Below are 598 nucleotides of genomic sequence, written 5' to 3' on the forward strand. Positions count from 1 at the left end.
AAAGAAAAAACTATATGTGTATATATATATATATATATATATAATTTACATTATATAATTATAATATATTTATATATGTGTGTGTATATACACACACAGATATATACATATTAGTTGGGAGTGGTGCACACACCAGTGGTGCCAGCCACTCCAAAGGCTGAGGTGAGAGGATCACTTGAGTCCCAAAAGATCAAGGTTGCAGTGAGCTATGATTGTATCACTGCACTCTGGCTGGGCCAGATGACACCCAGTCTCTAAAAAAAATATGACTTCAAGTACACAGTTACTCATTTTAGGTAGTAAGGGGTGGCATAAGTATCAACTGTTCCATCACTAAGTACATTGTGGCCTCTTTCTCATCCTTCCACTGTAAATAGTAGTCAGATAGTCCAGTATGTGCAATAGAACTCACACATGGACCTCTGCAGTGCTCATTTTGCCTCTGTAACTACTGAAAGAGATCTCAAATAAAGATCTTCGTAGAAATTTGATGTAGTACTTTTTTTTCCCATTTATTTATTTTATTGCATTTTAGGTTTTGGGGTACATGTGAAGAACATGCAAGATTGTTGCATAGGTACACACGTGGCAGTGTGAT

This window comes from Cebus imitator, unplaced genomic scaffold (genome assembly GCF_001604975.1).
Source record: "Cebus imitator isolate Cc_AM_T3 unplaced genomic scaffold, Cebus_imitator-1.0 Scaffold426, whole genome shotgun sequence".
In the NCBI taxonomy this organism is placed as follows: Eukaryota; Metazoa; Chordata; class Mammalia; order Primates; family Cebidae; genus Cebus; species Cebus imitator.